Genomic DNA, 27533 nt, shown 5'->3' on the forward strand with positions numbered 1-27533 from the left:
AAAACAGAATTTATAAATTAGCAGTTGAGAGGACACATTCAAGAAGGAAAAAAGCCAGTGTTTATTATAGCCAGTGAGAGGGAAAATCTAATCAGGGTGGATTACTTGATGAGAGAACTTCAGATAAATATGGCATTTGGGAAACTAATTAGATAATAAATTAAGAGATTATATAATAGCAAATCAGGGCAAATATTCCTGTCATCAGACTTACTGACAAATAATATCCTAATAGAGATTTCAAATCTTTCCTCAGCATACACTTTCTAAATATACAGTAATATGACATCTATTTCTCTAATGTCTGTAAACTATGCCTTCATAGATTTGAAGACCCTTTATTAATCTAACAGGACTGAGTTTAACATGCAGTGGAGTCTGAACTCCAATTTGCTAACTTTAGTGACACCAGCATTTCAGCTATAATATGTTGTTTACCTGCTTTTATGTATATAGTGTAAAGAAACTTTCTATACTTGGGAAAAGAGAGGTATCATAACTTGTTCATTGAATCCACCTAAATCTTCCTCATTCACTCTTCAACTGTTTTGCATGTTCTGTGCTCTATACAGGACAAATATAAAGTCTTCACTTATATGAAGGAGAAGAATATTTAAGTAGAAACTTAAAATATGAGCCAGCTCTATTTAAAAGACATTTACATTGATCTTGTGTGTTCACCAAATGGCAGAAAAGTGGGGTCCAGAGCATGTCATTTACCCATTTTCTTACTTTTACCTGTCTAACCTAATGCTCTTTTTAAAAAAAAAGCACTTGAATTTGGTTTCTGGTGATCAAACTTTTCTGGACTCATTGAATGGTGGTTCACATACCAGTCATTGTTTGCCCATTAGGTTTTCCAGTCTTTATCAATGTCATGCCTTTGGGTAGGACTTAAAAATGGCTTGTGCCATATTAGTAATACTTTACACTTTAATGTTGCACTTCAGATCCACAATGAATTAAATACATACAGGAGTCAGCGTTATATGTCAAGTCATAAGTCATATGCCAAGTTCACCTGTGTTTTTGTACTGAGTGGCATTTAAATCTATTCACAAACACAAGGCAGACTGCATAACTCGGCCATGCTGAGGGATCTACAGGCTGGCTGAGTCAGTAGGCAAGTAAGGGAGGGGGGTTTATGTTGTGTATGTTTTTACACAATCGATTGAGCTCTGAGAACTTGACTAATCACTTTGACTTATAAACTGGAGACAAGGGAAAGTCACATGAGTTAGAGATAAATGGCACTACACCCCCAAGACACCATGCAGCAGCCATGTCTAGCTGAGAAACTGTCCCAAAGGAGGTCACAGTCCCTTGCAAAGCCCTTAGGAATGTCTAAAAATATAATGCCTAAGAACACTCTTTTCTCACTAAGAAAATAGAGAATGACTTTTGGGTGCAAGTACTCTTGTACCTAGTAGAAACCTGCAGCCCTTTTTCTGTAAGAGGTGTGTTTCTGTCATTACAGCTGTGCAGAGGTACATCTGACTGTGGTCACACTTATTCATAGCTCATCTATTTAATTTTTTTTCTTTTCATCTTCAACTTTGCTCCCCGTGTTTCCTGACCACAGCATTTGATCAGAGATTTATAGATAAATTAACACTACTGACAGTCATTCCCCTGCCAGCCTTGCTGTCATTAAGTGGTGGCTACTTGTTAAGAGTTCAGGAACAGAGACAACAGTGTGGTGGGACAGAGGGAGAAATAAAGTCAGTTCAGTGTTACCCTGCTGAAGTAGACCATCTGAGGTTCTAATGTGGTAGGGAGTGGAAAATAGTGCATGGTGCTGATCTTAGAGAAATCATTACATCAAGGGTTTGTCCAAAAATGTTCTTATAGTTAATTTGAGCTTCCTCTTTGACTGGCCTCTCTCTGTGTGAAGAGGCCCAGGTGAGACCCAGAGGCAGAACAGACCCACACAAGACAGTGCAATGTTGGATCCTGTCAGAATATGGATGTTCCTTACAATATCTGCTCAGTACTTTGTCCAGATTCAGAAATCAATTATCTCAAAATTACCCCCTTCTTTTGGTGTTTGCTCAGTTTGATTGCAGTTTGTTACTTTAACCAACCAGCATGCATTAACCAACCTGTTTCGTGCATACCAAATATGACCTGGGTCCCTCTAGGTTCAGATAGAAAGACCTAAGATATTTTTAATCTTCACTTAGAGGGAAGCTTGAGCTCGGCTCCTACCATCTCCTCCTTTCACCGCACCATAACAATGCCTGAAAAGTTTGAGTTATTTCATGGAAGTTAGAAATGTGAATGTGTTACGAGTCAGCTTTGAATATGGCCTCGATTCCAAAAGGTGTTATCATCAAATCAAAATTATTCACACATGTCAAGTTAACATTTTATTTTTATTCCTTACTCAATTTTTGGCAAGCTTACAGGAGCTGTCAGTGTTTCAGTATTTTGAGAAGAATATTTTAATAAAACAGTGATGTGCTGAAAGGGGTTCACAAGAACTCACTAGAGGCCCTTGTTAAAATTCTGCCACCCTTCAAAAAATTATTCCCTTGCCTCTCAAGGAGTTCACCCCCTCTCTGGATACTGCTAAATCATTTCTGCCAGGGATGAGTTTCATCCCTTGGGGCTCATAAAGATACTTCTGAAGAGCAAATTGTTTGCCTTTGAAATAGACCAGATTGCATGAAATAGCAGACACTTTTAAAAATAAATTCCTGGGGTAGCAACACTTCCCCGCTCCCCCCGCCCAAGCATCCGATCCGATCTCCACCACCCGTACCTCTCATTGTGTTATACTATCAAGTACTCAATCTATTTCTCAGGAACAAAGTATAAACAGTTCCAGCAAGTGCACTTAATATAACTTTTTTTGCCAAGAGGCATTGCCTCCCTGCTGGGCTGTGGTTATAGGAAAGCATTTATATTTAAAGGTAAAAAACCAAAAAAGCCAGGTTCTCCCTGTGAGCATACAGGGCTTGAGTTTATTTCAGTTTAAAAGAGGAAATTTTTGTCGGACTCTTTTCAAAAGTGTTTTAGCATATGACTGTAATAAAATGAAAGACCTATTAGGTGCAATTTAAAAAATGCAGTACTTAAAAATGGGCATTCTTGTAATCTTGCTAAAATGTGTTAATTCTTTATTTCTACTGCTTAATTTGATGTGATTGAATGTTTAAATTATGACTGTGTAGACCGAGATGAGTTTGCCCTGGAAGAATTGGTGTGCTGGATATGCCAAAGCTTCTTTTTTAAATGCTGAATGGAGAGAAAATATCTGAGTAAAAATCTTCTTTCTACTGAATGCACTCTTGCCAATCACTGAAAAGTAGGGTCTTATCTGTATATGATTTGCATGATTCACATTTTATTACCATTAAAAATATTTCTAAGATTATGCTCTTTGTTTTAAAACAGATGTAAAACCTTGCCTATGTGTTCCAAGTGTAAATTAACACGATTGCATTTCATTAGCCAAAAGAAAACCTGGAATCTCTGAATGGCCCTTTTTTTCCTCTTTGGCTTGTTAATTCTAAAACTCACAGATGATTACTGAAATGGGAATATTATTAATGTCTTTCACAGCAAAAATTTAAATGATCCATCTGACATTGGTCTAGATTTGTTTGGATTGTTTCTTCCAATTCAATGCTTGTGGAAGAAGAATATACATCACCTTTTAAAATGAATGGGCCATAAGACCCTGCTATATTTGTATAAGAGCTAACAAGTATAGTAGGTAGCTATTTCCACTGCTGCATTCTTTGGTTTCACATCTAAAATATTCAATAAAATGCCTTTTATTTATCCTAAGCTGTTGTAAAACTAAGCTTGCTGCTGACATGAAAGGGTAAAATCCTATTAGTGGAACATTGCTCCTGAGCTACTGATGTTCACTGCTTTACTGATGTTTGTCCTGCTTATAGGGCCAGTGCTAGAAAATAGTACCAATGGGTGCTTGTGTGCTTCAGGTGATGTGTTGTCACTGTATGAAAAATGAACCAATCAAGCAAGATGTTAGGAACTAATACCTAACACCTGTCTCAAGAGAGTGTTGATTGCCTCTGCAGCTCTGATGGTATTATGGTTTTACTGGTTTCTTAGCAAGGAGTAAGGCATGACTATCATCATGTGGCATTATTTGGGCAGACCACCAAGAAACCTAGGCTGCACTGCTGCTGCTCATCCACTGAAAGACTTTGGGAAAAATACTCAGCCTCCTTGTATCTTAATTTTTCTCTCTCTCTTAAATGTGGTAAGACATTTACCTCCTCTATGAAGTGTTCACACATAAGTTTTGATAAAAAATATTATGGAAAAGATAGATACAACATTTCAATGGCCCTGCAAAAAAAGTGGCTGAACTAAGAAAATGAACATGCTCCTGAGTAGCTGACAGTCATAATCACAGCAACTTTTGCTGACTGGCAAATGACTAAAGCCTGGAATTTCTGGCTTATTCTGAAGATTTGAATTGTGTAATTCTCCCTTAGAAGAGTTAAAGTTGAAGGGAAATGTATGAGGTATAAACACATATCAGAAGATGCAGCTTCATATGCAGTTTAGAGTAAGAGGGAAAAACTTTTACAAAGGAAAGTAATTGAACGTGCTGATACTCATAAACCTATAGGTCATGTAATTTTGTGGAGCAAAAACATAGAAAGATAATCTTTGCTGGTTTTGAACAAACCTTTTTGGGTTTGTTGTTGTTAAGATTATCTTTGGAGCTGTAGCTGAAAGCCCGTGTCTAGCAGTTCTTGAATATAGAAGTCTGCAGTTGTACAGTATGTACAGCAGGATCCAGAGGTGCATATTGCCTTGCAGGGGACACAGTGGGCTAGTGTTCCTGCACCACATTAGGGAAAAATGTATTAGGCAGAAATACTTGCAAACTTTATTTTCACTTGAACATTTACCTTTTTTTTTCTTCCACTATGATGGATAAGGCTACGTGTGGTTTTTGCAAACAATTTTTTCAAGTACTAGTCGTGATCATAGCCTGGCACTGAGCTTTATCACTGAAAACAAGGGGATCATGTCACCCTGGTGAGCAAAGCATCCTTTCTGGGAGGAAGTGTAAGAGTAGGATTTGGTAAGAGGAGAATCTGTGGGCATTGCAGACTAACCTGGTATGAGAATTAGGCAAGTCCTGACTGAGGATGGCTGAACATCAATTGGAACAGAATACTTAGTTATTAATATCAAGTTATCTCAGAAAAAGCTGTTGAGAAAAAGAAGGGCCTGTGTCAAAGATCTTTATGGACCCTTCAGCTTGGTGGCAGTTAAAGAGACCCATATTTTGTTGTTTTGGCAGTATTTCTATTGAATTAGCTTTATATTGACTTTCATATTTCCTGGGGCATATTAAACAGAATGGGAAAGCAGTAGATCTGTCCTCTGAATCAGCAAAGATTTTTAAGGAAAATTGAAAGATATTGTTAATTTGGACTGCTTTGGAATCTGTTGTGCAAAATCCCTAAAATACACAACAGAATATGAAAAAGGTCAATATAAAAAAGCTCAGTAATAAAACTTTCCCATTTAGAACTTATAGTCCAATTTCTCAGAGTACACCTTCTATTCTGGAAGAAGAATTTTTGATCAATCCTAGAAGATTTAAAGTTTATATTTCTTCAAAATATGGCTGTGTGTGTGTTCAGTTCTGCATATATATTTTTTTGCATTTGTGATCTGCGTTAAAATCACTTGCAGAAATGTTGGGATTAGTTAGAGTTGTTAAGAAATATGTACACTGCTGAGTGCCGAGTGGAACCATTTTTGTTGGTGTGTAGTACAAATACTACAGAAATATGTATTGAAATGTTATATGGAGACTGTTACACTGATGATGCAGAGCATACATTTGCCAGCTTTTCAGATGATGGAAAGACAGAGAATATTACCAGGGCTCTAATAATGAATTTAGAGATTAGTTTGTTCCTTTGATAGTCTGTATCACATAACAGACTATGCACAGTCCCAGTCTGAAGACAGACATCAGAATTGTTATGTGTATTTTATTGTTTAGATGATGTTGTATTGCTTTATACTAGCAAATCAAAGAAATGTATTTTGGTAAAAAAGAGACATACTTGACTAGATTTCTTTTTATGTTTTAATTGTTGCTGTCCTGCATAAGGCTCTGCTACTAGAGTCCATTAGCAGACTGACTCTACAACTTGGTGAGGGATTTATGGGTCAGTTTGACTCTGCAGACATGGTGGTTAAGGTGTGAAGTAGACATAGGAAATTCAGTCGTAAACAACAATTTGTACTGCCAAAACCCTGGAAGGGACTACAGTAACCTTCAGCAGAGGTTGTTAGAGTAGGTCCTTCTTGAAGCTGATAAAGAAACTCTAAGGAAAGTGTCAAGTCATAACTGATAATTGTTTGCGAATTCTGACCATACAAGAGGGCATAGTCAAATAACTTAGATATAAACAATCACTTTATAATTGAAAGGGTATATAGATATGCTGGATTTATAAGCCTTTAACTACAGTACAAGAAGAGCATGCAGAAAAGACAGATGACCTGAAAGAATCACAGCTAAAATACCTGTCTTACTCTGCTGCAAGGGGAAGGTCCTTAGGCAAAGATCATGTTTTCTTATCTGTACTGTGTGATGCTTTACTCTCTTCTGCTTTCTTTTTATACCTAGAAATGCTTTCCTTTAAAGGTTTGGAATAATTGATTTCTTGTAACTGTAGTCTCTTCTAAACCTAGTGCTTTTGTGAAAGAGGCTGCTAATTTTCAAAAAAAAAAAAAAAAAAAAAAAAAAGAAAAAACAGAAAGAAAGATTAAGAAATCTGCAGTACTATGGATTATGTTATCACCTATGGCCCAACATTTCCAGTCATGCTTTATTCCAAGAAGAAGCAGTCTGTGTCTATGCTTTGCCTGTGCTAACCGAAGGAGAGGACAGGCATGGGAGAGACTGTTGGTTACCCTGCATAATTCCCAGCCCGCTAATGGACTATGCTGATTTAACTTTCCAAGAAAACACCTGAGCAATGTTTGAGGGACTTGATGTGTCATAAATCATTCCCAATGGGAAGTGTGGAGAAGAATCATCAGAATAGCTTATCTTCTCTGTACATCATCCTCCAGCCCAACTGGCTAGACAGAGTTGAGAGTGAGCAGACATAAAGTTACCTTTCCAGTAGTGCAGTTTGGTCAAGGAGAATTCTTTTAAATATGATGAGGCATGCTTCTATAGAGCCATAATTATATATGGCTGAAGAAAGAAATTACAAATAGCAGATAAAGAGATATTGCAAATGTAGCTGCAAGTGACTGGGAGGCTGTGTTGATGGGAATACTTAGGGGTCAGGAACTGGAATCAGCATTATTCAATATATTCATTAGTGACCTCGAGGACAAAATGAATTCCATGCTAATTAAAATTTTTAGACAACATACCTTAAAAGAAAAGTAAATAGAGAAGATGGCAAATTAAAAATCCAAAAGAGTCTGAATGCTTTGAGGGTGGATCAAAAAGAGATGAAGTTTATCTAAGAAATCAAGGCAAAACATCAGAAGTATTTGAAGTTCTTTTTTGTTGTAAGCATCAGAGAGTTTTGGTGGATTTTTGCACCATCTGTTCTTTCATTTTTTTGACACAAAACTACTCTTTGCCCTTGAGTCTCCTGAAGTCACACATATAGAACAACAGGACAATAGGGTGCAATGGCATAATTTAAAGGTTTGAGTTAGATACCTTAAGGCTGTCTAGGGATTTTTAGTCCCAGATGCATCCCACCTGACTCCAAGAACTTTACTGAAGTACTGAGATTATGTGCCCCATTATAAAGTTAGGTAGGATGTATCCAAGCCTCATAGGTAACTATCAGAAAAGCACAGACAAGGTGACTTTCATCATCCTTTTCTCTCTAAGCAGCACTCTTGTCCCATCAGCGGTCTTGGAAGAACATGTTTTATAAGTAGGGAAAAATAAAGAAGGAAGAGTTCACAGAGAAAACTGCAAGGAATGGGAGCAGTGTTCCCATTTCATAATAAGAAATAAATGCAATAGCACCAATTTCTTTTGTGATCCAAGTGTCCAAATGAATTGGATCATCAAAGGTTATACTGTGTAAGTGTTAAGCGGAATATGGTTTGAAAGAAATCAGCGTCTTGTAATAACTGTAAGGATAAAAGAGTCTAAAATATCCAACTATATATAATATCTATGAAATTAAGCTGCATAATGTAATGACATGTTATGCTACCATTAACACATTATAACTATGTAATTTGGAAGGCTATTTTTTTTTTGTAAAACCACTTAACTACATAAAATTGAAAATAATGATTATTGTAACTACTTCCATTTTTTGTCTTTGGAAGTTCAAAATTAAATATGCCATATACAGTTATTTTATGGTGATGTGTAATTTTATGAAATGGTCGTATAACATGTACAGTAATTATTGATATAAAAATGCTAAATACATAAATCATCACATATAAAATCTGTTATAACACATTAACTTTACCAGCAGCCAAGGTAAGTCATTCAGCATCTCATTGACTTAACACCCAGAGTTGACCAAGGAACCCAGATAAGATGACAGGAAATTGCAAATCTCAGCTAAGATATAAAATAATAATATCAAGGCAGCCTCGGATCTGAAACTTCTCCATTCTGTTTTCTTCTGACTTTCTAGTACTTCAGTTCTTTGAAGACCAGTATGGAAAAAAGTAAAACCTGGCAGGTCACCCCAATGGCCCTCTTAGTGTAGTTGTAATGTATCTTGCAGTTGGGTTCCCATCAGTCCTTTGGAGACTATTCAACTGCCTAACTCAGCTCATTTTCAGAAATTTTTTTTTAATATTCAGTCTAATTTTTTCTCTATCGCTCTTGCTAATACGCTTTAAAAATTTAGACTGTTATCATTCTCTCCATATGTCTTACTTATGACTCTGTGAAATTATATGTATACATGTCTTCCAGCCTCATAACCATTTCTATTAGTCTTCTCGGAACTCTCTGTAAATTGTTGCTATCTTTTACAGAGGTCTCCTGCTCTGACTCATAAATCCACATATATTTCAGCTACTTTGGGGAAACCAACCTTTCCTGCTAATGAATCAAAATTATTAAAGGCAGTATTTATTTCATGCCAGGATTATGTGAGAGGAAAAACTCAGTTGTCAAACCACCAGCAGAAGTGTGAGCTAATGATAAATCAGAGTTTATCAAACAATATTGATTCTTTCATTCTGAAAAAGTAAGAAATTATTTTTTAAAAAGTCTTCCCTGTAGCAAAAAACTTAAAGAGATAAAAGAAATTTTTTGAAAGATAATCTTTTCTGATGACATACTCTGTACTGAGTTTGTAATGTTACTGTATTTTTTTACTCAAATAAATCAAATAATAAAAAATATTTACAACAGTACAGTAATAGATTTTTATCAACACACTTTGAAGTTTTCCATTTGAAATTCTGAAAAATATGGGCATTCACCAGGAAAATATTTCACAGAAATTTTTTGATAAACTAATTTTTGAGATAAAGCTTGAAAAGCTCCATTCTTTCACGTGTCTCCTTCACTGCACAGATTGAAAGATGATTGACAATTTCAAAACACTCTTAATTCTATTATACAGTATATCCTCAGAGAATAGGGCTGATGCACTAATAGGCACAGAACACTTTACAGAAAAATACAGCAAAAGAGTTTATATGAGTTATCTCATGTAAGAGCTAGGCTTTGCAGTTTATTAAGAGGGGTAGATTTTACCCCTTCTTTGTAACCTAATGTTCCTAGGAAATGAAATGAGTTATGTTAGATATAGGCAACTTTGTTCATCCTGGGAGTTTGGAAGACCAGAACAGGATAGAAGAAGAGCAGAGGAGTAGGAATGTTCCTCCCTTCCCTGGACCTTGTCTGAAGGTGTATGCTGTCAGAAACTGCACCCAATTTTTTTTATGTGCCTGATTTCCTTCCACTGAGTTCTTCTGGTCTGTAAGCTGTACCTCACCACAGAACAGATCTGCCTCAGGCTCATTCAGTGTGCAAGGCTGAATGATACCAAGTGCTAAAGAACTCCCCAACAAGAGGGATGATAGTACCAAGCCAACATTACCAGTTCAGCAGAACAAAGTTACTGTTTCTCACTGATCTGAGAGGAGTTTGCAGTATGGTAGAAACATGAAGGATGAGAGTTCCATGCTGCAAGATTTCTTTAGCAGCCAAAGAGTGTTTACAGAAGCACTGGAGGCCCCAGCATTTCCCCCTAGAAGATGTTTTTTTGCTGCTCAGGATCCTCTATTGGTACTTTTTTCTTCCATAAATCTGGTGACTCTCTCCAGCATCTTTAAAGGATGGCCTTACCAGGCACCATTTAGGTATTTATTAAGGCCAAATATCAAGAAGAATAGTGAAGCATTTATATGAGATCTTTCATTTAATGCACTAGTTATTCAGAAAAATCTGGCCAAAGCAAGTTTACTAGCATTTTCAAACTTTTATACACCTGAATAACTTATTTCTTCATGCATGAAATTTACTCCCAACATTTATTTTTTCAAGATTTCATATTCAAAGTGTCCCTGTAAAGTCAGCTGAAATGATGGAAATTGGGAAAGTTTTAAAAATTGTTGAGTTCGCTTTTCAGCAAAAAATTAGTAATATTCTAAGAATGGAAAGCTGAGATGAGAGCTGAAGTGTTAGGAAAAAAAGAAAAAAAAATATTTATAAAATATTGTCAGAAAGAGAACTCACTGAGTTGAAAATTAAAGCTCCTACTCAGAATGACTGCCTACAAGTGTGGAGGTGAGTGTGCTTACAATACTACTGTATTTTAATACTAAATTTTCCAAGTATTAGTCCTGAGCACCAGTAGTGTGTTTTCTTTTCCCTATGCAGTGTGCACACTCAAATCCCATTAACGTCAGTGAGAATTTGTATCAACAGGAGACTATAGATACCTGAGACAGTTTTTCATAACGGTGAAGACTTAGTTGAAGAAACTATGGGAGATCAATAGTGCACTGAGGACACATTTTTTTCCTAGGTGCAACATACTAGAGGTTTTCTAATGTCAAAACTCAGATAGGAAACAGAGGCAAACAAGAAGTGGAAATAGCAAATAATTTGGCTGGCTTAAATAGCTTTTCCCATTGACAATCTGGAGCACAATGCAGGAAATTTATCACTGATTCCCATTGCTACATTTTTGTATTTCTTTCAGAGTAATTGTGACATCCTACTGCTAACTGGCAATGTTAACCAGTGTCTGTTCTGCAAACCTGTCTCTTTGGCTAACAAAATATTAAATGGCAGGGTAACCTCAAGAAAAGCCCAAAGGGAGCTAGGTATGGTCATGATGTGTTATGTGAGCAGCTTGGAGTTGAAAGGTATCCTGTGGTAACTATTCCATTCATACAGAATTTCTGCAAACAGAGTTAAGTAAATGTTTCATACCAGTATCCTGCTGGCTTTTGACTGTAGATAAAGATGTTGAGTGTGGTGCCTTTGAAATGTGGGCTCTAATTTATGCAATTTGCACTATTTTTAGTGTCTGGCAGCTGTTATATCTTTTTTGTTTTTTCCTCTTCAAATAAAGGACATTTGGAGCCTTTTTTACAAGTTGTTAATATTGGTTTACCATCTTTGTAATATCAAGCTAAGGATGCATGATTATGTTATAGGAGGAATAAAGTTGAAATTCTGGAGAGCGTTATGTGCTATAACAGCACTGTTTTCCTTAGATCAAGTCAAATAATAGTTATGGAGGGAAAACCTCCATTTGAAACTTGTTACTTTCTTCCAAAGACAGTGAGAGTTGCTACTGAGAGCAAGGTCAATGCAAAAAAAAATAAGCCAAACTAAGCCAAAACAATAAGAAAAAAGCCCCAAAATAAAAATCTGAAGAAAATCAATAAACACCTAAATTATTTAAGGAAAAAATACAACGGGGTGTCTTACTGTCATGCACATACCCTGCATTGGAGAGCAGACAGGTGGATTGTCTCTAGCTGGAGCTGGGCTGGACACTCTCTCCAGCATGCTCATTAGTAGCTCCGCGCCTGGGCTCCCTGTTAGTAGAAAGGCAGGGATCACAGCAGGGAAGTTAGATCTCAGGCTTCTCACATTCCTGCTCTATCTTAGCAAAGCTTTGCAAAGCCTTTTCTGGCAGCTCATTAGTAGGTGCACTGATGCATAAGAGAAAGTCATTAGAAGTGTTTTTCAACATTGGCTTTTGATCAGGTGACTAGTAGCTTCATAGAGACATTTACTTACATTGTTTTCTATATGAGATTCTGTTGCTATATTGAGAATGACACACATATAAAATGTGGAAAACTAGCTTGACCTTTATATGACAAAAGGAAAAAAGCTCCATTAGTTCCCTGAATCTTGTCTTTATATTGTCAACTATGACGTAATAGAAGCACGAAATACTCACTCTTTTAGCTTTAATAATCTATGCCAAGTTCAACTATAGCATTTGATTTAAGGTTATGACAAAAAGGACCCTACTACGAAAGAATACAGCTGGCGTACCTTAAGCTTTATGATTTACTTTTAGTGAGAAGGATTAGATACTTTCTTTTTCCATACAGACTGGCATTTTTAGCATTTTAAGACTAAATCTATCTGTAGGGCGAAGTAAAATGCACAGTAAAATTTTATTGGATCGGATAGGGTGGACTGCTTAAGTGCCCTGAGTAGTATCTCTGTTGGAAGGATTCTTTATTGCATGGGAATCATTTTACTAAACCCCAAGAAAACTATGCAAGTTTAATTGGAAATAGTTCTAACAAGACTTGAACTAGAATCTTGTTTTCTCAAACCTGCTTAAAAAGGCTGTAGAAAATGAAGTTGTGAACGGAAACCAAAGAAGTTTGGTGTAAGAGCTATGCTTCGATAATTAACTTGCTTCTTTAGTTACTGGCTCTTTCTAGAGGCTCGATTCTTATGTAATATTACACATTCCAGAATGATAATACTTCTCCAGTCCAAAATGCCTGTAGTGACTGTCTAGCGCCTTTGCTTTGGAGAAAAATGTCATGTTAAGTACATGCTATGACGTGCAACCAAACAAGAGGAGGTAAAGTGGCTTTTGTAAAAGTTTACTGAAACAAAATACATCAGCTTAATCAGGCCTGCTTCTGGCTATGTACGGACATGACATGCCAATTACATAAAGTTCCAGCTCAGCTAAGACTCCTGCTGACTAATTCAGTGTTGATTGTTTTCCGCTACATGGCTTTGAGTGCTTGTTAAGGCTGAGGAAAAAAAGGGAGAGGGGCAACAATTGTAGGAATTCTTTGCTTCCATCAAACTGTCTTATGATTGCCAGCAATTAGTTAAGCTCCTTGGCAGTAAAATGACAAGATGGGACTTGACCAAATACAATGTGTGGAGCGCATAGGCATCTGCCCCAGCTGAAAGACATTACAATGTTTGTTAACCTTAAGGGTCATTCCTGATTCACTTCTGCAGACAGAAAACAAGATTTATATAACACAGATCAATACAGCCCTAAGACTTTCGCCATTGAGGATGCTAGATTGAGGCACTTCTCTTTATCAGTTTACCATGACACTAATGTATTTTGCCTGTTTTGCCTGGGCAGTGATGAATCTGTTGGCAAGAGAAAACAAATAAGTTCTGTTGTTGAGAGACATGTTGTCTATGATTTGTCTCAGCAGACATGCCAACTTGCTGGCCAATTCATTTCCTATTTAATTTAAGTGGCATATCTGTCTTCCCCTTTCTGGTATGTCTTTTGTCTGCTGCACACCCATACTGGCATGGCAAGAGGCGCCTGCAGTAGATCTTTTCAGGTAAGACTGATATATCTGAAGCAGAAGCAAAGTAAAGAATCAGAATCCCTGGCTTTTAGTATGGGATTTTTTTGTAGGTGATACTTTTCTCTCTATTAGCACTCCGAGGAAATCACTTTAATCATCTATTTCAGACAGATCATAGGGATTTATTTTGCATACTCATAACCCAGTACCCTTTGAAAATATGCCCTGTAATGTGCTGTACTGATGCGGCAAAAGTTAACAATTTTTTTTCTATTTGCAAGAGCAATTTTTTAAAGATGCTATCTGCTTGGAAAATAAAATACGCATTTAGGATAGTCTTTACTGGGCAGAGAGAAGCTGGGTGCCTAAGGACTGCAAAACAAATTCTGTTGGTTGTGAGACCAAATATTATCTGCACCAGAAAATCCTTTCTCTTGCTTCAGAATGACAAATACAATTCTGCCTGTCCCAGGTTGTCATTCCTTCTTTAAAGCAATTAGTTACACAGGCAGCTCATTGCTTCTGGAAATAGGACAATATATAAATTATATGTGAAAAGAATATATCTTAAAAAACCCTCTAAAGTGAATGTATGTTGAATGAGCATTTCCCTTAAGAGGCCCTGCATCTGGAGGGGTGGGAGCTTGTATCAGAGAGGGCCTTCTCAGCTGAATCCCCTTCAGCCCTGGAATTTTCTTACCCAGTTTATTAACCTCTAGGGCAGGGTGCAGAGCCCATGTGCTCATTCAGGGCCAGATCCTGCCAGTCTTATTTATTTTGAGTGGTAGCATACTCCAAAAGCAGTTAGATCAACTCCAATGGGACCATATGGTTCTACTCAATGCAAGGAACAGTGGCAGAATCAGGGCCTTGGGCTTTTTCCAAAAATGCGTTAAATGTAACAGATAGGCATTTTGTTTTGAGAACAATAATCTTCTTATAACTCTATCCTTGTTATTGTTGTGGTAATAGATTTTAGTAATTTTCATTCCATGGGTAAGATAACCTTTTATTATTCAAGAGATTATGGCTGTGGGCACAAGTCTCCATAAACTGAATGATTAAATAAATAGAATATTTGAAATGCTGAAAAAGGAAGGGAGAAGAAAGGCAATATTCAAGTGGTTCAAGCCTGACAACTTTTGCTAGCAGGTTTAACATATATTACCCAGCACATCTACATCAGCATGTCTATTGTCCACCTACCACTGCAGTACTGCAAGTTTCTGTTTTACAGGATCATATGCTAGATGAAGAAAAACTTTACTGAAGGCAGGAAAGCAACTTAAAACTGTCAAACAGTACCATCATTTAGCAAGGACAGAATTCAAGCAGTGGAATAGTTAACATAAACCACACTTCTCAAATGTGTCAGCTAAATATCTGTGGCAGAACACATTAATTATAGCAGTCAGTTTACCTTTATCCTTCACAACATTTCTGATTAAAATTTCACACATTACAATGATATGTGTCTTTTCTACAAGCTATGAAATCTACTCAACGTCAATAAGTTCTTATTTTGTTATTGAAAGAGTTGATGTATGTATAAAAAAAAAAGACTTTTGATCCCTGACAGTGAAATCAAAAACTTAACTTCTGTTTTGGATGTAGTCATGCTACCTGCATGTATTATATGCCTGTGCAAAGCAATCATTAGTAGCATTGGATAAAAAGGAATTAAAAAAAAGTCGCTAACTTTGCTGCCAATAGAGGGTATGTGGTTTCAAATTTTACATTTGCTGAGCTTAATTAACCCATAGATTATGTTTTGAAAGGTATGTTCAATTAACTGAATCCCTCATGAGGAATTATATACAGGAAGAGATAATCACAACATTTATCTGGTTTACAAATGTATATGCTTAGGTTAAAAATGTTCTGGTTTTTTATTCCATAGAGATATAAAGATTGATAGAAAAATAATGTAAACCAATAATTGCAAATACTTACACAGTAATCTGCATAAAAAATTCCAATTATATTCATTATTAAGCATATAAAACTATTTTTATTGGTAGATAATTACTGATGAAAATCTCTTATTTAACATTCTATTTGCATCTAATTCAGGAATTTATATTTTAAATAAAGTTGCATGTTTACAACAAGGAGACCCACCGAGGCACATAAAGTATCTAAATCACTCTACAGAAATGTATCTTGGTGGAAAGAGGAGATGCAGAGTGTAGGTCCAGTGTAAACCTTTGTAATTAAAGCATAAGCACTGCTTGAATTTGGTTCATGTGTATTCTCCAAGCCAGCTGGATAAGCCTAGAAATACATTAAACCAATCCAAAGGCAAATACATGCTCTGATGTACTGGTAATCTCCTGCATCGTCATGTACTTGTTGAAAATGAGGGTGTGATTCCATGTGTAATAAGAGAAGTTTGACAAGGGAGCAAAATCATACATTGTCAAAACAAGTGTCTGGACTTTGCCTGCACATATATTTTTTGTTAATATACTTGCTTCCAAAGTGACATTTATTTGGTAGGGCAGCACCACTCTTACTTGACAATGCATTGACTATTTTGATTTCATTGAGAATAGTTTTGACTGTGAACATTTTCTTTTACTGAGACCATTTCTCACTGACATAAATGAGATCTGATAGCCAAGGCAGGCTCTTGGCTTGGCAACAAGCCACTGGCTTGATTGTTGGAAGGGTAGAGCAAAATGTTACAGAAGTAGGGAGAAATCACTCCTCTCTCAACGGCACCCTCTGGGGAGTGACTGTGAGTGCCCCTCTCTGGCATGTCCCTCCCTTCTTGGTTGGGTAGTGAAGGGAAATGCTGTGCTTGGGCTGTGCCCCTCTCTGGAGGACACCTCTAGGCACAGCCCTAGGACACAGCACTGCTGGAAGGGAAGATGGTACCTACTGCCCAAAGTAAAATGCAGAGGTTGAGTAACACTCGCTTTGTGGAATTTTTAGGTTGCAAAACCTCATTGGGGTTAGAGTGTCTGAGGTTGCACATGAACATATTTCAGCATGGATGTTTACATTACTGCATTATAGGCAAGGCTGAACCTGGACAGTGGGCTAGTCCAGTGCTGTACCTATGCTACTGTAATACAAAATTCATGTGTTACAAAACAAAAGAAGTAATGTAAAACAAGCTCTAATATTGTGTAAAGGCAGCTCTAAAGGGGATGCAACAGGATCATGTCCCAGTCAGAGGCTGATTATTACTCTATTTTCCACTGAGTTTCATGGTCTGCAAAGTGAGGAAATAAAGGCAAAACCTTTGCCAGAAGAGCTGGATAATGCCCTGGTCTAGTAATTACCAATATAGTGACTCCATCTCAGACTCAAGGGCAGCCAAAGTGCTATTCAGCTGATAAATAAGCAAGGTAGTTCTTAATCTTGCTGAAAGATAAAATGTTGCTTTCCTCTGTTCTACTGTTGTCTCACTGATTGCTTCCAAGAAAATGCACAGGTTTTTGAAAGCACTTTCAGACTTTCATTTATAATGAGCTGAAGAAGGCCAGTGAGATAAACTCTTGTACAAATGATTCTTAAATAAAAATTGTTTAGGTAGAGTTCTTCATTCAGATCTCCTGGGAGTAATGTGTCTAAAGTAAATACCCTAAAGGCCTACCTTTTACCAAGTTCACGGTCTGTATTATCATCTCCCTATAAGGCATTGGTGTTCTAAATGCTCCTGAGTTTCAGATTAGGAATTTCCTAGTGCAAATAATAAAGAATTTAGCTATAGAGTGATCCTCTGTTTCCCCATCTAATCAAGCCCAACCAGCTGAATGAATTGCTTTGGTGTTTTTCTGGATAAACCAATGTATGTTAAAACCTCTGCTTATGTAATCTTATAAATAACAATACTAGATAAAAACTTGATGAAACCTGGTTCTATCAGCATACAAAATCAAAATAAGCACTTCTTTTTTTTCTCATCGCAATAGAAGGCATTTTATGACAGACAAATAAAGTTATAGCATCACAAGTCTACCCAGTGGATAATGTGTAAGAGTGTGCTTCCTGAAGAGATTAAAATCTCATTCAAAAAGATTAGTATTTTGTTATGATAATAATTTGTCCACAATAAGTGTTTCTATACGTTCCTGACACTCGCACTGTGAGTCTACAAAAGTTGGAGATAATATGATCTAATTTTAAAGAGGAATATAGTTTCATTTCCCTGCAAGTACTACCCTTCCCAAATTATTAAAATACTTCACATAACCCGTAGCAATAGGAGTCATAAGTATTAGGTGCTCTTGTGCACTAGCATGACTTCATCCAAACTTTCATCACCTATTTAAACTTAGCAACAGTCCATACACTTTCAACATGTAAAACACATTGGTCACGGTATTTGTGAAATTATAAGGCTCTGAGGGAACATTGGAGCACCAATGTGGTGAGCTGTTTTGGGGACTCCCCTTCTTGTCTCTCTTCAGGGAGGATCCCCCTCCTAAAACTCCTGACCCCTCCAGTGTCTCTGTCACATACCAGGAAGCCAAAGTAGAGTTCAAAATTGGACTTGCTATGTTCGTATTTTGAATACCATTTATGTTTACCTCATTTCAGAGTGCATGTGTTTATTTTTACAAGAGAAGATGATCATGAAATAGAGGTGTGAAAATTTAGATAGCAGCTGATTAGTTTTAGTCAGACTGTTACAGAGCATAATGGATTTTCAGCTTTCTCTATTCTTTATCTTCTGACTTCAGGCAATTATTTAGTAGTGCTGGAAGAATGAGTTGTTGGTCACAATTTCACGATATAGAATGCATGCGTAGGACCACACCAATTAACTGAATTTATATAAAAATGTTTATTCAGTTTTAATTAGATTGAGCTATATTGTGGCTATATTGAATTAACTTAAGCAGTGGCTTCTCAGTTTCATTGTTTTATTACAGTGTATACATTGCTGCATATATGCCCCAATTTTTACAAAAAAAAGGAAAATATGCCTCATGCTCCAGATAGCTTATAAAAAACTCAAAAGGCCAGGTTGATTTTATTTTAATGTATGTGATGTTGAAGGGAAATGTGGAAGTAATATTTGGTATCCTGCCCACTGGGTTAAGCTGAAGAATGAAGGAACAGCCCCTAAATTCTCCATCCCACTGAAAAATTACTCTTTCTGCAGCTCAGTGACTACAGTTGCAACCATGCCCCTTTTCTATTTATGCTGAGCAGTGGAACTACATAAAAGCTTCCCCCCAGGTTTTCCCTGTGTCTCTCCTGTCTTCTTCCTCCCAGCACAGGATTCCTCTGGCAATGCTACCTAAAATGTACTTAAAGCAACTGCCTAAATGTTATCAGTAAAGTCTTACTCTAATCTGGGAAAACCTGGGCTGGAACAGCGTTTCTGCAGATCTAATATGCAGGTGTCTTGTCGTGCAGATGCCAGGGTGGATCATGGTATAGTGAATAATAGGAGTCCAATTTGAAAGTGATTCTCTCCAAAGAATGAAATACTCTAAACATTTGTGTGTTCTGTGAAACAGCTTTTTACTCTCCATTTAAATTTGGAATATTGCTGTATGCACTATTCGTCTTCAGCCAGTAAAAATTAATGTCTACCTTTCTTAACTCTTACTCAGAGCTCTCATTTTAATGGGAAAAAGATCTATTGCAATCTGTTATGTTTATTAGATTTACTGTCAAGGCAACTAAAGTGCACAATTGTTTATTTGTTTGTTCTTTCAGTGTAAACATTGACTGGGTTGTTAGCTCTGTTTCTTATTAAGGTTTCCCAGCAAGTCCCTTCCTAAAACTCTGTTTCCCAAGTGTTTGCCAAATTTGAACCATCTGAGGTGCATTTAGCTATGACAACATCTCAGAAGATTTGGATGTTTCAAGAATATTGTTAGGGAAAAAAAAAAACCAACACAAAAACGCTGGTGAAATCTGGCAAGTTCCTCTCCTTGCAGATCCATCAACCTCGTATTTCAGAATAGCAGCTTGAAATTTGGCAGGGAGGCAGCCTTCCCTATCCCTGTGAAAATCTGACTGTGCTGTAAGCCTCAAAGAGTTCCAGTTGCACATGGTGGGAGACTTCTTCCATTTTAGCTGCTAAGTCCTGCAGGGTCCTGTCACATGGCAGGTGCTGTGGTGTCCACGGCACGGTCCCTGCAGCAGCGCAGGGCTGCCGGGCAGAGCTGGCTCCTCGCAGGGAAGGCACTTCGCGGCACGGGGAGCGCGGCTGGGGCGCAGGAGCTGGCAGCAATGAGCCTGTCAGTGCTGTGTTCACACACCATGACATGCACTACTGAGTGGCACCCGGGAAGCACGGAGGAAGCTGTCTAATTAAAATTCAAAGGCAACAAAGCCAAAGCAGAGAAGGAAATAAAGTATGAGACTGGTACAAGGAAGCTGGTGAAACTGGAAGTGACTGGACAAGGAAATTATGTTCACTGTTGGTGATTTAGATTTAATTAGCTGATTCCCCCCTTCCAATTCCAATTCCCGGCACCTCCTGTCAGTTATAAAAACAAGTCCATTTGGTTCATTAAAAATGTGTGTTTCTGTACATTGAGGCATTTGGGAGTTCTTAGAATAAAAGATCATGGAGAATATATTTTGAATTTTTAATAATGAGATCCCTTTCAACATGTTCAGTGATGGACTGAAATAATTCTAAAGTTGAAATTAAATGTGATGGCAGGGGGGCTACAAATTTTATCCAACTTAGGTACCTGCACTTCTGGTTGGGTATTACTTCACTCAAGAAAAATCTTTCCATTACTACAGTGTTTCAGAAATTAGGAATTCTATTTACCAATTTAGTGCAAGTCATGAATTTTCTTTATTTCTGAGAGGAATTTCTGTTTCTTTGATGAACACAGACTTTCCTACCTTTCAGATATATGAAAAATAGGCTTTAATTTTCCATGGGTTGCTCTGCAAAACACCTGGGGTTTGTTTAAGATAGCACCAAAATGGCACATATTTAGTTAGTTTAAAATCATGCTACAGCATGTCATTCAGATTCACTAACTTCAGCCTGATTTAACAGTGCTTGAATAACATGAATTTCACTTCAACTTAATTAAACAGACGCATAAACATTTCAGGAATGATTTTGATGCAGTCTGGACACTTGAAGATTGTAATCTTACCCACAAATGAGCATGCAAAATGTCACTTGAAAGGCAGAGATTTAGATACCTAAGTTGTAGAGGCAATTATCCATTTGTGTACATCAGTGCTGTGTTTAAGAATACAAAATATTTGTGTGTATTCACTGAAGACCCATTGGGAAAAAAGAGCTCTTCAAAGTAATTTGCAAGCCTTTATTTAAAATGCAGAACAATTAATTTAAAGCTCAGGATTTTGAAATGCTAATAGCAGAAGATCAGCATTTTCTATTAGTTAAATAGGACAATAGGAATCAGAAAATCAGAGTGCAGCATTGTGTATATGTTTGCATGATTAACTTATTTATTCAGTTTGAAATAAAGAGGAGAAAAGGGTGTCAGATAATATGCCTAATTTCATTGTATAGAAGTTTTTACCATATGATTTTCTAAGCTCACGATGGCTCTTTGGATTCATTTTACTGCTGCCATTAATACAGCTAGAGGAGATAAAAATGAAAAATGTTCCTATTATAAATAGAGCTATTTTTGCAAACACAGTTGCCCCAGCCACACTTTCAGCCACACCTGGGGAAGATGCGACACAATAGCGCTGGGACAGTGACTAACTCAGTTATGTTACAGACATTTGAAAATTACACTGGCTTTTTCCACTTATTACCATATAGCTCTGCCTCTGTTACCTGGACCAGAAATATTTTTTTTCGCTAGATCCCAATCTTGTAAGACAGCCCTGTCATTTTCATTTGTCACTCTTTGTATACTGCATTGCACAGGAGTCTCGTTGCCCCAGCCAAGTGCCATAGGCTACTTCTCAGAAGAGAAACCTGTCATGGGGGATAGCAAAGGTAAACACCACAAAACAGAAAGTTTATGGCTGAAATCACTACCCAGGGCTCCATGCCCACAGGCTTCACAGGTGGTGTAATCACCTATGGTTGAGTTGGAAAGATCCATGATTTCAGCTGAGAGGTAGGCATATGTCTCTCCCACCAGCCCCTGCCTCCACCATGGTCCCTGTGCAGCCATGTCACTCATGGGAGGTAGCAGGAGGGGACTGAAGATGAAATTAAAGTATTGGTGGTAGGAAGAGAAGTTGTGATTGACATGATGCCTGAAAATAGCTCCAGGAACTCTGAAGTAGAGTTGACAGCAAAAGAAAAGGTCTGGGAGAAAAAAATCCAAACAGACTAGGGATGATGGCACATCTCTGAAATAACCAAGTGATCCCAGATCACTCGTGACAGAAGCCTTTCTCCAAAGCAGAAGCCAGCACAAAACTAACATGACCATGGTTCTTTCAGGTTTCTTGTGTCACTCTTAATAGTAAATTGTGGAAGTTAAAGGGAGTCAAGAAAGCAAAATTTCTTAGCATGTTTACTTCTTAAAAACTGAGAGAGGGTGAAACACAGATCTTCTTTCCCTGACATGGATTGTTGGTTTACCCTTTGGTCCATCCCCAGTGAAGCAATTAATCAAAATAAATGAGGCAGCCAACATCTGATACTAGCTGACTTCAGACTCCAGCATACTAACTGTCTTCAGGAATTCCATTTACCACAGTGCAGGGCACACTGTGGGCTGTACTCCCATATCATCAGGAGTCTGAACAGTATTTTGAAGTATGTCTTATTAGTAAACTACTGATTAGAAAAAGGGAATAGTTTTTGGTTTTATTGGTTAGGATTTTTGGAATCTCTGTGTAGCTATGCAGATGTAATGAAATTCAAGGTGATGTTATCAATTACCATCTGTAACAAGCCTTTCCTTACATTTTGTGAGAGTAGGGCCATCGTGTAAACAGACGTAAATCAAAGAATTAGAGTGAAAATACCTCAAACTTAGGGATTTGTAAGTCCTTTATTGTAAAAATTGTGAATTTACTGTGAACCATATATCTGGTTTTCTAACCAGACATATTCCAATAGATAAACCAAAGCACCTCATCAAAGGCAATGGGTAACACAAATTTGGAAAGATTAAACTTAGAGGGGAAAAAAGGTTCTATTCAGGAGACATTCCAAAAAACTGGTGACAGGGTTTTCTGTGAATAATATAAAAAAAGCTATGCTAGTTAGGTGTGGTCATGTAATTTTGGGATTATTTGGCTTGATTTGACTAAAACTTTTCATTATTAAAGTGTGCAGGTGGGACTTCTGCCTGCCTGTCCTCAAATCATCTTTTGTATGTCAGATGGTACTCTCAGAGCAATGTAAGCAGAAGATAGCTACAAAGTACCTACAATGGCTCCAGCTGTTAGAAAGCTAATCTTGGCCTTCTGAGAAAGCCCACAACATGAGCACAGGCTATTTTCTCTTTCCTGTTTGCGAGTGGTTTGGCTTTACTACATACTCATCCCAGAAAAAAAAAAAAAAAAAAAAAAAAAAGGAAAAAACAAAGATGCATTAAATAAACAAGAGTCTTTATTTCTTCTCCAAAATTGATCCCTGGACTTTCGCTATAAGCTTTGTCCTCCAGAAGAGCCTTCAAATCTATAGAGCAGTTAATAAGACCTTCCTTCTAATATGAGCCTTCAAAGTTATTAAAGAGAATTTCTGTGCAAGGTTTTAAGAGCCTGGTATAAGGATGACTTAGCAGTGTCCTTCAGCAGATTCCTAGGATCACTGTCCTTTTACAACAACCAATCATGGAAAAGTTTCTGAGATTTACTGAGTGTTTAGGATTTTTCAGTATCCATTCAAAGGGTCATTTGGCAAATTTTGCCAAGCAAATTAAAGCATTAGGAAAGGCATGAAAATTAGTGAGGAACTGGTCAACAGCAAGTTTGGAAATGGATTAAGTAGATGTTGAAATGAGAACTTCAACTCCTATTTTACAAATGGGGAAAAAGAAGCAAATAAGTTTAGTGATTTCACTGAGGTGACAAATGAAGTCACTAGCAGAATGAAGACTCTTAGCCAGGGGGAATTTGACATGAAATTATATTTCAATAGGAATTAGCTAATCCATTAACACACCCCATGGCCCCTGTGGCACACCATGGCTATGGACACCATGGCAGCTTGTCTACTGCTGCCAGCCCATCACAGCATCTGCCAGCTTATGTCCCAGGGAAATGTGATGTGCTGGTTGCCATCTGTAAAGTATTACCTTAACAGGAAAGGCACTGTGCTATTTGGCATCCCAGTAAAGCCAAGTCCCTGATGTCAGGATACAGGGAACCTGCATGATCAGCTAATCCACCTGCACAGGGATGGTGTGGGTCACTCCACTGGAAACAAGGAGCAGCCTGAGCAGGGCTGGCTGTGAATGACGCATCCCTCCTGGGTCATGTCCCTTCAGACCCTGGATATAAATATCCCTACCAGAGGTTTAATAACTTCTCTACTGGAGAGAAAGCAAAATAAATGCCCAATTTTCATATCCATCCTCCTCATCCAATGTCTTTTTGAAAAGCAGAGCAAGAGCTGTCCCGAACACCTTATAGGTTTCCATCCTCATTTGCTTCTCTTACATTTCATGCTCTATAATTATTAGGCATTCATGCTGCTTTTTTATTTTTTTGCAATTGAGAACTATATTATATAAATATAATGAGCATGGTAAAATATTAAATGATTAACTGTTTGCTTGTACACCTATGAAACACTCTGTAATGGGATTAGGCTGAATCCCTAAAGAGTCATTAACTTGCATTATATTGAAGTATTTATTATTGTGGCATATGTAATGGATAATATTTGTTTACATTTTTAATTACTCACATTTTCAGCCAAGAAAATCTCCAAGGATAATGTCTCATTTACAAGTGTCCTGGCAAAAGACAGCATAATGTAGTCACACATTACCAACAATTCCATGACAACTATGCATTGGTTTAAATATGAATTTCAAGTAAAGACATAATTATGGTAAACAAAAAAAAAAAAAATGACACCATCTATCTGTGCATGAAAAAACCCACAAAAACTTTAATTAAGCAAATTTTTCTATAGCTGCTTTGGATATTGAGCTTGTTCCATGGCCCAGTGAAGTGAAAAGAAAAAAAAAAACCCATTTTCATCCACAGTGTCCAGGCTGAGACCACAAATAATGTAGCAAGTATGTGGCAATTTATACCTTAAAAATTTCACAATACATTGGATCCTATGATTAGGGTGGGGAAAACTAATTTTTTTTCACAGAAAATGAAAATAAAAGGAAATAAAATTTAATTTAAAACCTTCAATTTTTTGAAGTTTCTTCAGGAACTTGCAGTAAAGTGTGCTTGGATGATAACCTCTCCTTATCAGAATCAGCCAAGGGATGAGCTATATTAGCCCTGAGACTTAGATCAGCCATGATGTATTTTTGGTGAGATTCTCAGAAATATTCTTCACAGAGCTTAATATCAGTTAGAAAATTGATCCAGCAGTAGTGAATGACCCATTGTCTCAATCCTTGTTCACTGCAATTCCAATTTGTATAATTTCAATATTCTTCAAGCAGACTTTTTGCAATAATCTGTAGAAAAAACCCTTTGGGTTGTTATATAGAAAATAATTATTTCTGTTTTTTATAGAGACCCATCAATAGTGAAACAGATAATTTCTTCCTAAAAACAGCAAGAATATATGGATTTTAGTAGAAGCATCATGAGCATTAGAATTTTGGAATACATCCTGCAAGTGAGCTGAACAATGGCTTCACTTCTTCTTGGTAGTTCTTTCTAGACTTTGTAGAAGATTCAGCCCATTTATATTATTCTGCCTGAGGGGTGTTGCCACATGACAAAAAGACAATTTTTTATTCTTAGCACTGTGTTAAACACGTGGCCAAAAACAAGAAGGTAAACTATATATTTGACCTTTTCAAAGCTCTATTTTGGCAGTAGAAGCCCTTAAATCCTTCTCCTGGCATCATCAGAACTTAGAAAAATTCAGCCTACCAAGAAAAAATTGGTAGCTGTTTACAATCTTTTCAATTCATCTTGCAATAGAGATTTTCTGATTCCTCACAATGGCTTTCTTTGCAGCTAAACCCCATAATATTTGATTGAAAATGCTGTTGCTGTCCTTTAAACCTTTCATAGATTGGCAGCCTTCTTTGAAAGTCCCATTTCAGTTATTGGTACAGACTTCCCAGGGAAGTGATTGAGTCACCATCCCATTTTTTGTTCCGATGACAAAATGTACCTTGTTATTCATCTGGACTACCAAACCAGTCAGTTATTTAGCATTTTTATATTGTATTTTCAATCTTTAGGTGAAGAAGTGGACCTGTGTAACTGAAATATCTTTGCAGGAAACCCTTTCTTCATTAACTGATTGCAGTTTTTGAAATAAAATAGCCCAGCAGAGCAAAACACAAAACATTCCTATCATTGTTTGAATAAAAAAATCCATGCACCAAGTTTGTATCATAGTGGCTGTAGTTGAAGGAGTATATGCCATGCTATTTAATATCTTTGAAACCATACTCACGTTTTTAAAAGAATGTGTAAATCTCTCTCTAATTAATTGTAATGGAGTTTAGTTTGCCCATTGAGAGGAGCATAAACCCTTTAATTGCTACATTCTAGAAGTCTCTGAGTCCCCAGCCAGCAGTAACCATTTGATGTGTATCATGTCAAATGCGATGCTTCAAAATTAGTTTGATTAAAAATACGTAAAGTTAATGAATTGTCAAAACCCCAATGTTCTTTAGAAGGCACAGTTTTAAAAATATGTCTATTTTAATCTTCATAATATAGCTGTCTCTGGTATTTCTGTAATTTGGTAATGCTTCCAGACATATTCACGGTGGTCATCTTTGATCATATAAATTCAAGAGATTCCAAGGCTTTTTCAATTTGCATAAAAAACAAAGAAAGCATTGTCAGAAATCCCCAAATATGCATTTTGCATCAAGTTTCACCTATGTGCTATACAAAGACTCAGTGTCTTGATGCTAATTTATTGAAAATGCCTTGGCCTTTAGGAATTTCCCATTGGCACTTAGTAGAGCTGAGCTAAAAGTGGCAATGGCAAAAAACAGCCATCAAAACTGTGTTCATGCTGACATCTAAGCTTTAGTGCTCAAATTATGAGTGCCTTGAAACAAAATACTGTAGAAGGAAAAACAAAGCATAAATGCTTTAAGTGCCAAGATTTTATTTGAAAGGGGTAGAGGGAAAATAAGTTTGGGGGTTTTTAGTGAAATCAAATGTACTAAAGACTTAGCACCAAAAAAGGATTTAATGGTAGATGTAAAAGTTTTGATGTTTTATGCACAGCTCTGAAGTCAGTATTTTATATCTATAATTTTTGCATATACATAACCATATTTAGATTTTGACATATGGTCTGTAAATAACATATGTAAGCTGGATCGTTGAGTGAGATGATTTTTTTCCTGCTGAATGTACGTGTTTATTTTATGAGCAGAGACGTGAAAAGTTCATTCATGTCAAAATGTGTTGCTAAGTATAAACATGCTGCTTCACTTTAGGCAGGATCAGGAAAGACCCTGGGTGTGTAATCTCTGAATTGACTCTATGCTGATGTTGCCCAGGTTTTGTATTACTAAACTATGGCTCACAACAACAACAAAAATTTAACCTTTAAATAGAGGCACCAAAATAATTTAAAACAGATTGGAGTGTTTAAAGGGCTCCAAGAATAAGGAGCTCATATTTCAGTTCCTCCCCTCTAGGGCCTACCTATTTGGTGTTCAGAGTTCATCTCATATTGCAGCTGCCTATGTTCACATTTTCTGCAGTGTGTGGAT

At 37.0% G+C, this 27533-nt stretch overlaps 1 long non-coding RNA gene across 1 annotated transcript; it reads right to left on the reverse strand.

Moving 5' to 3' along the window:
- Positions 1 to 7525: 7525 nt before the first annotated feature.
- LOC137477605 (uncharacterized) lies at positions 7526 to 12342 on the reverse strand. Its single transcript, XR_011001086.1, has 3 exons — positions 12236 to 12342; positions 11935 to 12030; positions 7526 to 7903 (listed from the first exon to the last, which is right to left on the reverse strand). It is a non-coding gene; the product is annotated as an uncharacterized lncRNA (long non-coding RNA).
- Positions 12343 to 27533: the final 15191 nt, after the last annotated feature.

The sequence above is a fragment of the Anomalospiza imberbis genome, chromosome 7 (genome assembly GCF_031753505.1).
Source record: "Anomalospiza imberbis isolate Cuckoo-Finch-1a 21T00152 chromosome 7, ASM3175350v1, whole genome shotgun sequence".
Lineage (NCBI taxonomy): Eukaryota > Metazoa > Chordata > Aves > Passeriformes > Viduidae > Anomalospiza > Anomalospiza imberbis.